Below are 13619 nucleotides of genomic sequence, written 5' to 3'. Positions count from 1 at the left end.
TCTTTTTGTTTTTCATTGATTTCTAAATTTTTTGTATTTGTTAATATTTCTTTATATGTTTCACTATCTTCGGAATCATAATTATCTGTCTCTGTCTCTTCAACATCTATATTATTTATTTCTAATTTTTCTTTAAATTGATTTATCTCGTTCAGTAATTTTTGTTCTCTATCATGATACGTCTAACAATGCGTCTTAACAAATGATCCAAATCAATCATTCTATCTCCTGTAGTTCTGATGTTTTTTAAAAGAGTCATTAGTTGTCAAACTTTATTCTCAAGCGCTATTTTCTTCGTTAATGGAAACTTGATTCGAGTAATGGAGTGTCTATATATAAGAATCACATTTGCTTGTATGTTAGTAGGTAAATTAATAGTTGGATGATTTTGATAGTTTTTAAAAGTTGAGGGCATAAAATCATATTTAAAATAGATTTTTTAAAAGTCTAAAAAATCTTTCAAAAAAACATCACCAAACAAAACTCCAATTCGAACTTCAAAATTTTTTAGTTTTCATGGCCAAACGGCTACTATGTTCATCTCATCTTTACTCCATATTTTACAATGACGATTTTGAAAAAATATAATTGTTGTTAGTTTTGTTACTGGCAGGGGCGGACCCACGTGTAATTTTTGGGTGCTCCAACACCCACTAAACTCGACGTAGATTAGGTATAATTATATAAAAAATACAGAATAAATAGTATAATTTATTAAAATGCAATTGGAGGACAAACATATGGTTGGATGCAATGGCTTGAGGATGTGACTTTTATGTCCAGCTTTTTGGGTTCGAATCCCTACAACAACATACTATTTTTTATAAAATTTTTTGAGCACCCACAACCTTAAAATCCTGGGTCCACCACTGGTTAATGGCCATACATCTTGGTTCCAACCTCTCCTTCATATTCATTTTCTATTTTCAGAAAATTGAAGTGTTTTTTTTTACTTATATCATTAGGTGAATCGAGTATATAGTTGTTGATACATAATTCTTAATAATTTTCTTTACAGGCTATGTGGATTAAGACATAACAAAATTGGTAATACTTTCACGATTTAATGTAGCTACTTATTTTAAATTATTTAGTCATATAGTGATACATATTACCAGCTGAAGTTGCTCACTTCTACAATCAAATTAAATGTTTTACAACTCTATAATTTAATTTAAGTTTCTTTACGACAAACATAACATCCCCAATAGTTTTCTTTCAACATTTCAACTGAATATTATCATTGTATCGTCTTCACAGTTACTACAGGATTAGTCATAATGGCAAGAGAAGAATGTTGCGTTCAAGTTGAAATTGTGAATGGTAAATGGAGAGAATTGGTGGAGGAAAAAATGAGATCACTCTCAAATACAAAAGTGTACTCAAAAATACGAAAAATCTACTAATTCTCCCACATTGATGGGAGAGAAACTTTCATGTATTCTTATTATGAAACACATCTCCACATGGATAACGGGGCAACAACAAAGAGGTGTCTCGCGCCGCCATCGTCGTCGCTCGGTTCGGCTTCAGATTCGGAGTTGGATTTGTCAAATGATCGATGAGATTAGTTTTTAGACAAATTTTATTTGAAACTTGTAAAACCAAGTGAAGTTTTAATCCAAAAAATTCAATGGATTAATTTTCTCCATATTCGGACGCTATGTAAATGTATGCGCGAGGTGCAGAAGGCACTGGAATGGGCAAAACGTCACCTGTGGCCGTAGGCCGGGCGCAATGCCAGCACAGACTGGGCGCAGGTGACGTGACTGTTCAGAAATAATGCAATTTTTCAGAACCAATGCTTCCTTTCCAAAGGGACACCTAATGGCTATAAATACCTGACTTATTCCTCAGGTAAAGAGATAATTTTTGAGAGCCGAAAAACACTTCTAGTCTTCTAAAAACTCATTGTAATCATCTCTCGTTGAGTGAGTTCGAGGAATCTGATAGTTTGAGGTACTGCTACTGTCGGATTATAAGTCATTTTATCTTGGAAGAAAAGTTTTACAACCTCGAGTATTTGAGGGGAATTATTTTCTAAAGGACACTCCATGAATTCGGAGGACTTGGCTTTAATTTCTGTTTCATCTTATTTCTTAACTATAACACACTTCTTTGATAGGCCATTTTTATCTTGTGTTGAAGGTGTTGAAACTTCAAGTTGTTCTTGACAGGTTTGGTCTTGAACTTAGTTGAAGTTTACACAAAGTAACATACAAATTTTTGTACTACCCGAGACAACAATCTTAAGGAAATAAATTTCAGAATCTGTATTGTTTGGTTTCTAGAGATTAAAGCCTTATGTTTTCTACTTTGTTTGAACTTAACAAGTGATTTGAAGATATAAAAACTTCATCACAAGTTAAAGGCCATTCGATTGACGATTGGAAGACATAAAAACTTCATCGTTAAACTAGAAACAAGTAGTGTTTAAGTTGTTACAAATTTATAAATTAGTATTTTGATATACTAATGTTGACTGCCTTTTTGTGACAGGAAAAATAACTAATGATAGTCATGTTAATGATTCTAGGACAAGTGTGGCAGTAACAAATGTTGCTACAACTAATCGTACGAGTGCTCAACGGGTAATGACACCAGCGGAGAAACTAAAAAAATTCAAGAGTATTGATTTTAACAGGTGGTAATAGAAGATGTTCTTCTACATTACAACCTTGTGTCTTCAAAGATTTACATATGAAGAAGCTCCAGAGTTTTTCAAAGAAAATTCAGATAAAAAACAATTTGTTGTTATGGAGGCGTGAAACATTCTGATTTCCTATGCAGGAATTACATTCTAAGTGGCCTTACAGACGACCTATACAACGTGTATAGTGGAATAAAGACGTCAACAAAAATTATGGAGTACGCTGGAAAGAAAATACAAGATTGAGGATATTGGAACCAAGAAGTTCTTTGTTGAAAGATTCCTTGAGTATAAAATGATTGACAGTAAGTCTGTCGTATTTCAAGTACAAGAACTGCAAGTTATCATCCACGATCTCCTTGCGGAAGGTATGAGTTTGGTGAATACCTTATTTAAACATGTTAAAAATGTTCTTAATGTTCATATGGACTTTATTGTAGGTTTAATTGTGAACGAGGCATTTCAAGTTGCTGCAACAATAGAGAAGTTGTCACCTATGTGGAAGGACTTCAAGAACTACTTAAAATATAAATGAAAGGAGATGACAGTCAAAGATCTCATAGTAAGGCTGCGCATTGAAGAAGACAGCAAAGACACGGAAAAGAGGTCGAAAGAATATTCTGCAATGAGTGGAGCAAACATTGTCGAAGACAACCACAACAAAAAGTGGAAGAAAGTTGGACAAGAAAGCAATCAACCTAAGAAGAAATTCAAGAAAAAATGATTTAATTGTGGCTAGATTGTCTACAAGTCAACAGATTGTCGTGTCCTAAAGAAAGGCAAAAAGAAGGACCAAGCGAATATGGATGAATTCAAGAACGAAATGGATAATCTGTGTGCCATACTATCTGAATGTAACTTAATGGAAAATCCTCGAGAATGGTGGATGGATTCTGGTGTCACCTGACACGTTTGTGCAAATAAATAGTTGTTTGTTGCATTTACTCCGACTCAAAGTGAAGAGAAGATCTATATGGCAAACTCCGCAACTGCAAAGTTGAAGAAACAAGACAAGTCTGCCTGGAAATGACATCAGGAAAAGTGTTGACTCTTAATAATGTCCTGTATGTACCAGAGTTAAGGAAGAACCTGATTTCTGTATCACTTCTTGATAAAAATGGATTCAAATGTGTATTTCTTTCAAAAAAAATTGTACTTAGTAAAGGTGAAGTGTACGCAGGAAAAGGCTACCTCACTGAGGGCCTATTTAAGATGAATATTAAAATCAATAAAAGTTCTATTTCTTCTTACTTGCTTGAGCTAATGATTTATGGTATGAATGATTAGGACATGTCAATTACAAAACATTGTGAAAACTGATTAACTTAGAAGTTTTACCAAACTTTGAGTGCAATAAATCAAAATGTCAAACGTGTGTGGAATCAAAGTATGCTAAGCATCCGTATAAGTCTGTTGAAAGGAATTCCAATCCCTTAAACATAATACACACTGACATTTGTGATATGAAGTCAACACTATTGACACTCAATTTTGGCTCTCCGTACTTAAAATTAACGCATTTAGGCTCCCTGATCGTTAAATGACACAATATGCAATTTTCACATATTTTTTACAATTGTTAATAAATTATTGATAATCATCATTATTTTAGGTTTTTTACTAATTTATTGTCATATTTTAATTTTACATAATTTATTGAGAATTATCTTTAATTTCGTAAATTTTAAATTTTTTATCACTTTATTATTATTTTAATATTTTTGCACAGTCATTTACATACGTACACAATACAACACTGTAATTTTTACTGTAGAGTATAATTTTAATTATTTATAGCATAATATATTTTTTTAAGATAATTATATTTTTTATTTGTTGTTTATATTCTTCTGTAATTATACATCGACATTTATATTTTTGAATATTAGTTAATATGACTTAAAAAAATGAGTTAATTTAATTATTTTGATACACAGAGTAACAAATTAATCAAGTCAAAATTTTATCATTTTTTAATTCTTTGACTTTATTTTCACCAACTATTCATTTAAGGGACTGAAAAAAAGTAGATATGAATATTATGTTTTATTATTTTTCTTTTTTTTAAATACACATACACCCATGGCCGGGTCCGAGCTCCGCCTCCCCCTCCTCTTTCTCCGTCACTATCCAAACCCGCATCACCACAAACCACCCACGCCCGTTGCTCCGGCGAGCTGCGTCGCCGGCAAAACACACAGCCACGCGCCGCCCTTACCCACCCGCTTTCTCTCCCTTTCTCCATCATCAAACAAATCCGGCGAGCCTCCAACACACCACACCGCCACTGCCCAACCGAAAACGGGCCAGATCTGGCCGGGTTTTGATCCTTCGACGCTGCTCTGGAAAAATGCCATCTCCGGCAACCTCCTCTCTATACGTATTTATATATGTTGTTGTATATATTTACTCAGATCTTTTTTTGCTATTTATTACGTCAAATCTTTTAATTGTTTTAGTAAATTTGTGGTTTGCTCCGGCATTTTGATTATTGCTTTGCTAGATTCATGGCTGCTATTTGGCTCTGTTTTGATTTTAATTTTATTTATTATTGTTTTTCTATTAATACTATGCTATATTCTCCTTTGTTTGCTACTGGGTTGTTGCTGATGTTATGTTTGGGCTGATTTTGTATTATTTGACCACTGATTGTTTTGTATTTGGGTTGTTCTTTCGTATTAGAATATACTGTCTTATATATGATGGTTAATTCTCAGGCCACAAATTTACTACAAAGGTCTTGACATTGTTATTACCATAGTATAACTATTTTGAATTGTCTCTTTTATTGATTTTGATCTTGTGTCTATTTCAATTTTTTTAATATTTCTTCATAACATATTTGTGTTATCACCTTAAAACGTCATTTTTATTTCTTTATTGTGTTATTAAGTTTACTTGGATGAACACTTGGCCAATGAAATTCTCTCTCTCTAGATATTTGAGGCCACTTCATCAAAAAAAAAATAAATTTTATTTTATTAAAATTATTATTTTATATTAAGGACCGATATTTGACCAATGAAAATTTTTTTCATCGATTTTCGAGGCCTTCTCAAATAAAAGGATGGATATTACGTATATATATACGTAATAAAATAAATATTTCAGGCAATGACGAATTTTTTTAACGATGAAAATGGTTTTATGATTCTATCTTGGCAAGACGATTTAGGACGGTCAATAAATTGAGCAACTACTTCATAGCCATGGTATACCTAAAATCTGATCTGAGCCCATCCTTTTTTAACGAAAATTATATCTTTTTATACAAATATGCATATATACTTTTTTTATTTTTTAATTATTTATTTGTTACTAGCATTTTCATTATAAGTGTTTATACAGATTTTCGGGAATACATGTCGGAAACGACATTCAATTTTATATTTTTTATATTCTTGTAATTGTACAAAAATGTTAATCATAGCGAAATCTTTTTTTTTTTTTTGGGTGTTGGGCGAGATAGTCTTTATTATGCAATTTACGTCACGCGTTTAGGCAAATTTAGGTCATAACTATTTATATTAAATATGTTTAGATTATTTGATCAAATAATTCACACTCTGTTACATAAAATATATTACGTAATCTTTCTTTATTCAATATTTTCATTTTTCATACAAATTTTCATGTATTTTTTTTTATCTTCATAGGCTTCTTATACACATACTTTTTACGACAACATATGCAATTTACACATTATTTATATACAAATTGTTTATATCATTTTAATACACATTTCTTATTTTTGTATTTATAAAAATTAATTTTTTTCTTCACTTTTTAATAAACCTAAGTCTGGTTGGGAACTACATTTGTGGATTCTGAAGGGTGTCTAATTTCTTTCCTTCGGAATAATTTGAACCCTTACCTAGAATTTAAATTAGTTCGTAGATTAAATAAAGTTATACTTATTATTAAATAAATAGGTTTCCTATTTTTCTTTAAAATTAAGTGACAACTCTGTACAAAATTAATTATTTTTAGTCCATAATATCGTGCGCGTTTTGACCTTAGGTAAAAATTGGGTATGATAGTTTGGCGATTCTGCTAGGGATACAAGGTTCTAACCATTACAGATTTAGATGAATATTTATGTTTTTATACATTGTTATTTGTTTCATACTATTTGTCTTAATTTATATTATTTATGTGGCATAAATTATTTATTTGTTATTATTTTGTATAAATTATTTATTTGTTTGTCGCTTTATTTAAACTGACATTCCGTCATATTTCCTCCATTTTGAAAAATTGACACTTACACATATTGTACACGCAGATTGTACATTGTACTTTTTCAAAAAAAAATTCAAATCACCTTATTTTAGAGAGTCAGCGCATACGTGGGGTGACCAAGAGTTTTACTGCCGTGGGATCATGTGCCTTCTCATATAGGAAATTCAAGTTCGTGTTTATCCATTCTTAGTTAAGGTAAGATAGAACTAAAATAATACCTTTTAGGTACATGCATATTAGTCAATTTTGTTTAAGTGTCCGAAAGGTTCACGAGCCAAGAGACACAATATTATTTTTTTGTACATATTTGAAGAATTATTGTGTTTGTACATATTTATTTGCTTTAAATTGATTAAATTTTAGTGGGAAGGTGTAATCTAACCTTTGTTTTGCATAGTGAATCAGTTAAAAAAATGCACCTTAGCAATATCGCCGCTAGCTGCAAATTTGTTTGAACTACATTTAGACCTGATTCTTGTCCTGACAAGATATGTAGGCGATTCTGTATTATGGTTTAGTCTTTTCACTGTTTTATAATAATTTCTCCGGTATTTAAACTGGGGTAATTTTTTGAAACAGTTCAAAGCCGATCTCCAAAAGCCTTCAACAACACAATTTAATAGCTCCTTAAATCCAAATCTCATTGACATTAGTGCCTAGCCAACCTACCTCCAGAGCCCTTGCCTGATTTTTGTGCAAGAATACCTAATTTTTTTTTCGAACGTCGTAAACCATTAAATTTATGATGTCTCGATCCTCACTTTCAAAAGCGAGTGTTCAACATTCTTTCAATCATAACAATGCTGTCAACTGCAGTGAAATAATGTTATAATTTCTTCATTGTTTGAGTTTTTTAATCTTTTCAACATACTGAAGTTGTGTCAAGGCTCTCCACATGCTTTACATCCATTCTTTCAATCATTTGATCAGAACAGTTTAGATGCTAAAAGCAGTTTTTTCTAATCGTCTTTCACATTATTTTTATGAATGATCATCATTTTTTTTACAATCATACATGTTACATGTAGATTCACAAATTTGCTTGAACTACGCAGACCTGATTCTTGTTTTCACAAGATACATAGGCAACCTTCATTTGGGTTTGATCCCATTTTTTTAAAAAAATAATAAAATTTTAACTTGGTTGGTACTAATACAGTTAGGAGGGTGCATAAGAAAGAATAAACTGGTATGATGAAAGGGCTGACTTTATGGTAAATCATAGTTTCTTTTGGTACCTTTTACCACACTTAACGCTTGAAAAAAAAAAGTCTCTTACATATATCTAAGACAAAAACGAAGCCAACATTGTTGTTTAAAATGCATTGTGTGGTGAACTTTAGTTTAATTCCTTGCATTGCATTGTTGATCTAGAACTTGACTTTAATGTTTGTTGAGGCAAAATTCTTAGTTGTACTTGACTTAGGAAAGGACCGTAGGCCTTTTTTGATCCGATTGTTCCTTTTACAACCCACCAAATGACATTAATTCCTAGCATTTCCTCTTTTGAGCCTAAAACCTTTTCTTTGGAAAATTGCATATGAGCCTATACCTTTTTGAGTGTTTACATGCACTATCCCTTTCTTGGTCCTACCTCCTTGAGCGCACTAAATACATGCAAATTGCAAACGAAGATTCAATATCAAAGACGCAAAATGCAAAGGATATGTTGTCCTAGATGAACAAAAAAAATGACTTTAAAAGAAGCGAAAACCCCCGAATAAAAAAGAAAAGAAGAAGAAAAAAGAACTCCAACAAAAAAATATATTTTACTAAAAAGGGAAAAAGCTCCAACACAAGAGTAAAAAAAAAGTCAAAGCAAATACAAAACAAGAGACAACGAAGCACAACTAAGAAGATCACGCGTTAAAGCACAACAAATATTGAAATCACAAATGTAGTGTAATGCTCATTGAGGAATTAGTCACTTCTATCCCAAATATTATCCTACCGTTCCCCAAGCCTACATTACAAGCCGATAGCAAGTCCTACGAGATTCTATTTCAAGTGTTCTCACATGTAACGCCTCGAGATCCCATCCCGAGATGTCACACGATGCTTATGGACCTGAAGGACCACAAGCTAACCCTTTACTGATATCTGTACCTGTACACTGCATAGTATCTAAAATAAATGCAGAAACTGACCATAAGGTTCAATACATCTGCACATACTCAAAATTGAAAACTGAATACTAATACATCAACATCCGTCTGAAAAGCCTCTAAACTGTCTGAACTGTGGAGTTGATGGGACATGTCCCAAACTAACTTCGTCAACTGAAAATATAAATAAAATCTGATGCAATAATAGTAAACTGAGATTCATCCTCAAAAGAAGAAGACTCACTGCTACTGCTGTTGACTGGGACTGAACTGATAGGGATACTCTGGATCCTGTGCCTCTGAACCTATGGTGTCAAATAAAATACCATAGCGCAAATGCGTTAGTACAAAAATATACCGAGTATGTAGACGAGGTAAGGCTAAATGCAAGGGCTTATATATGAACATAACTTAACTGAAATAATGTGTAAGAGCTGGATTAGCATACATAAAGAGTCTGTAATTATTGAACATACTGCGCATACTGTCACTGAGAATACTCAGGCTAACTCTAGTAACTGATACTGAATATACTGAAATTCTAAAATTTTTGGACATACTGAGATTACGAGTATCTGAATCTTCTGAAACTGATAGCAACCCTATCTAATAGGTTGTCTCCGAATCTGCTAATAATAAGAATGATTGACTGAATTTGGATCAACCCTATCTAGCAAGTAGTCTCTGCATCTGTGGATAATAATACTACTTAATAAATGATTTTGAGATCTGATAACTGATTTTGAGATCGGCTTATCTAGCAGTGGATCTTTAAATTTGTAAATAATCATACTTGATGGCCTATATCTAACAGCCTTGAATTCTATACACTGAACCGAGCTCTTTGTTAAAGTCTGAGACTTATTCTGAAATTGAGACTGTGGGAAGTAGTCTTCTAACTGACATGCCCCACCTAACTAAGTTGGGGTCCAACCTGTGCCCCATTTGGAAGGGTGTTAGTACCGCGCCACCAGCAAAGACAACTTTATGTGACCTTCATCTATCAGGTACTCAAACAATAATGGTGGAGTCCTTATCTAATAGGTCAAGCCACCTCATCTTCCCTCAACTAGCAGGTAAGATGTCTCAACCTATGCTGGCTACGTAGTTCGGGAGCGCAAGGATTGCTTCTAAGAATCACACCCTCTACTAGTAGGTGAGTTCCCATCCTTAAGCTCACTCGATGCTGAATCCTACTCCCAACTGAAAGACACTTATCTGATTCTTTACTGAACTTAGACTGAGATGAATCTGATATTGATCATATTTCTCAAGAGATCTGACTGAGTTACGCTGAGATTACTTAGTTCTGTATCTGACGGAAAAAGGTATCAAATCCTGGTATCTAACTGACGATACAGAGCTTGAATAGATTACTCAAATCACTTCTAAGATTAGAATTAAATCATTTGAATACTATTAAATCTGAGCTGATTTACAGGACTGGGGCAAGATTACTAGCGATATAGTATTACAGAGATTTTTGAGATTATTGAGTTTTCTTATGTTCAGCACTTGTCTGAGGATATAGAGTTCTGTAGTTCACTGAGTTCTGAGAATTGTGGCTCGATTGGAATTATCGCAAAACTGACACGGGCTCTAGACAACAGCTCTATTGTCGGGTATAAATACCCCCAGGACTCGATAACATAAAAGTAAAACATAATCATTCTTGCATCATCACAATCATTCATTCATCAACATAAGAATTCATTCATCATCATAATCATCCATGTATCATCGCAACCATTCATGTATTATTGCAATCATTCATTCATCGTCACCATCATTAATGCATCATCACAATTATTAAAGCATCTTTCCAAGTAATTGGAAATCATAACATACTTTTCCCCTCAAAATCCTTAAGACATCGCATCAAACATTTAGGAAACATAGACCTCTATTCATCATTACAATTACCAAAGGGTCACTTCCAACATTTAAGGATCATTAACATCGGTTCATCATTATGTACTAGCCTAGGGAAAACATGCTATTAGATTATGCTCCATTCAACGAGGTCTTACATCAAGTGTTTCATACCTACATCAGTTTTGATATGTATTTGGATATCACATCGCTTGACAAACTTCATACTATCATATCATAACTTACTTGCTAATCACTTGGCATGTATTAAAAACTTATCATATAGCAAAGAGCACATAATTGGGGAATTTACTACTATCACATCTCCACTTGTTCAGAAAGGTCCTTCAACAAACACTAGACATGCATAGTTGGGGATTTCCTACTATCATGAAATAATTCATTTACTTGGGCATTTGATGACACTCATAGTTCTCAAAGTCTTATACATGGAGGGGAGTGTATATAACAACATGCCATATGTCGATCGACCTAGCTTCACGAATATTTCATCAACAACCATACCACATAACAATATCTTAGAAGTCATTATTTTCATAAGGGTGAAGCATGTATTTGTTATTAGATCACAATTTAACTACAATGCTTGATTTCTAGTCTCTTAGACATTCTATCAAACACCTCACATGCATAACTTAGGCATAGGTATAATAACCCAATTACTTATCATGAACAACCAAATTTACATGTTTCTAACTCATATATTATCATAGATTCATACAAACCACATAAATGTCCCATCTTGGGGATCATTCAACATCAACAACAAGTATATAATCCATTTACCACACAAATTCCATATACTAAGGCTAAGACTTGATTCTTGTAGACAAACATGAATCACAACTCACAAGAATCATTAAAAATTCATAAACATAAATCTTGGAGATTTAGAAAAGGGTACTTGAGCTTTTTGGATGAAGGGACCCTATAATCAACATCTACATACCTAGGGGAAAGTTCTTTCTTAAAGGTTTTTGGAGAGATTCTTGATTTCTTGACTTCTCTTGATTTTTCTTGAAGCAGAAATAGGAGTTTGATCTTGGAAATAAACCCTAATTTGATGTTTTGGATGAAGGAGAAGTTATGATCTTTGATTTGGGGTGATTGGGTATTAAATAGGATGAAAAATGACCCAAAAATCCCTTTAAAACGGTGCTTCAGCGCCTTTTCGGACAATTCTGACGGTCAGAGTGACGGATCGTCACTCTGATGACTAACCGTCACTCACACTGTCACTTTTGCTCCAGAAAAAAAAAAGGCCCTTACTACTTCAGTTTTGACGGCCAAAGTGTCGGGCCGTCACTAACTTGATGGTCCGTCAGTTTGTCCGTCACTCCTGGACAGCTCGGACAGCTCTCAGTAAAATAGTCATAACTTCTTACTCCGATATAGGATTTTGGTAAAATTGGTATCTTTGGAAAACTAATTTAATTATCTATCTGTTGGTAGGTCATGATCTCAAAAATTCTTTCTATAATGGGAGATATGTTCGTTTGAAGTTTACTATGGCAATGTCCTTGTCAAGAATTCAATTGGTAAAGGATGTTTTGATTCGCCTAATAGCTAGGACGTATGTAAGGCCTTAATACACATCAAACTTGATCATAAAACTACCAACTCACTAAGATTTATTTCTCATGAGCTTGAATCATGGTTTTACTATCGATTGGGATTCTCGGGGTATTACAATATCTCCCCTTTGGGAACATTCGTTCTCGAATGTCGCTTGATAGATTGAGAATACAAATAAACAAAACTTACTCAAGACATGAAAATATCTCAAGGCATGACTACACAACTGGAATGACTTACATACTGAGTTCTCACACTGGGCATGCATATCTGATGCATGGAATACTCGACTGAATCTACTCTTAGCTGAATTCTCATAACACATATGTATATCTGATGCATGGATGTCCGGCTAAACCGATTTTCAAAAGAACGACTTGACAATGCAATAACGACTGATGGTAACTTCATTAAAAAAATCTGAATATGCATCTGGTTGAATCTAATAACATACAACATCATAATACTATAGGGTATCTCCCCCTTGGGAATCTATGTCCCTCTAAACACACTTCGCTGAAATATTGGGGTGGTGCGCGGGGCACCTACAGACTAGGTCGTAATTGACCGAGTGAGATCTGAAACTCATGCATGACTCATGCTAACATACAAGCTCGAAATGAAAGCAAGGGATCTAGCAATGCATATCACAAACATGAAGGGCTCATAACCTACCCGTATATATGTTAGGGAAATCTTCATGATCTTGGTGAGTCTGAAGTGCATAAAATTTGTTATGAGTTGAAGAACGACTGTGCTGACTTTGGGGACCTGGCTTAGGATAGTCTCAAACTTTGTAACCGGTCTCACCACATCCAAAGCTCACGTCACTACCGGCTCTACATACATCCTTATGATTCTTACCATATTCTTCACACAGCGGGTATGTAAGACCCCTACTCTCACTACTCTAGATCTTGGAGCATGGTGCACTAGCTGAGGGTGGAGTTGGGATTGAAAACTTTTGACTATGTGAGAACGGTTACCACTCTGTGACCCTGCTTGGGAGAAACTATGACTACTTGTTCTGGCTTTCTTACCCACTCTCTCTCCTTCTTTCATTTTATCTGACTCAATTTGTTGCGTATGCATCATTAACCTAGAAAGATCCATGTCTCTACTGATCATAGCAGCTCTACACTCTTTCAACACAT

Source organism: Capsicum annuum, chromosome 10 (assembly GCF_002878395.1).
Source record: "Capsicum annuum cultivar UCD-10X-F1 chromosome 10, UCD10Xv1.1, whole genome shotgun sequence".
Lineage (NCBI taxonomy): Eukaryota > Viridiplantae > Streptophyta > Magnoliopsida > Solanales > Solanaceae > Capsicum > Capsicum annuum.
This window is presented reverse-complemented; position numbering follows the sequence as displayed.